The following is a 536-nucleotide window of genomic DNA, read 5'->3' on the forward strand; positions in this document are numbered from 1 at the left end:
GTACATTATATACTATTAATATCTATTTTTAATGCAATAAAAAATATTTCAATATTAAATGAACTATTAAAATCAATTCAAGAATCAAAAGACGCGTGAGAGGGTGAAAGCTAAACGTGATTAATTATATTAACTATTGTAAAAAAAGAATGTTTTTGCTGCTTTTTGTTCCCTAAGCTATGATTCCAAACTTTTTCGATTTTTATTGACTAGGATTTTATCCTATTAAGTTTTTTTTTTTGACAAGATCGTTTAACAAGATAGTTCTCATTACAAACGACATTATTCTATTTATTTCTTAAATCAATTTTTTATCGCAAAAAAAATTTCTAGACAAAATTTTTAACACGATATATCTCTAATGGATATCCAAGGAGTATTGCGAAAATTAGTAAATTCCCTACCATTCATTGATATTATAGCAATAATGGAGCATTAATTCTTATTAATGAAGCATTCTTACATGGTAATGAAACATTATTCACTAATAGTGAAATTAGTAGGCTTGGTATTTTAGCTTTTGGTGATACTAAGGA

This window comes from Arachis ipaensis, chromosome B10 (genome assembly GCF_000816755.2).
Source record: "Arachis ipaensis cultivar K30076 chromosome B10, Araip1.1, whole genome shotgun sequence".
In the NCBI taxonomy this organism is placed as follows: domain Eukaryota; kingdom Viridiplantae; phylum Streptophyta; class Magnoliopsida; order Fabales; family Fabaceae; genus Arachis; species Arachis ipaensis.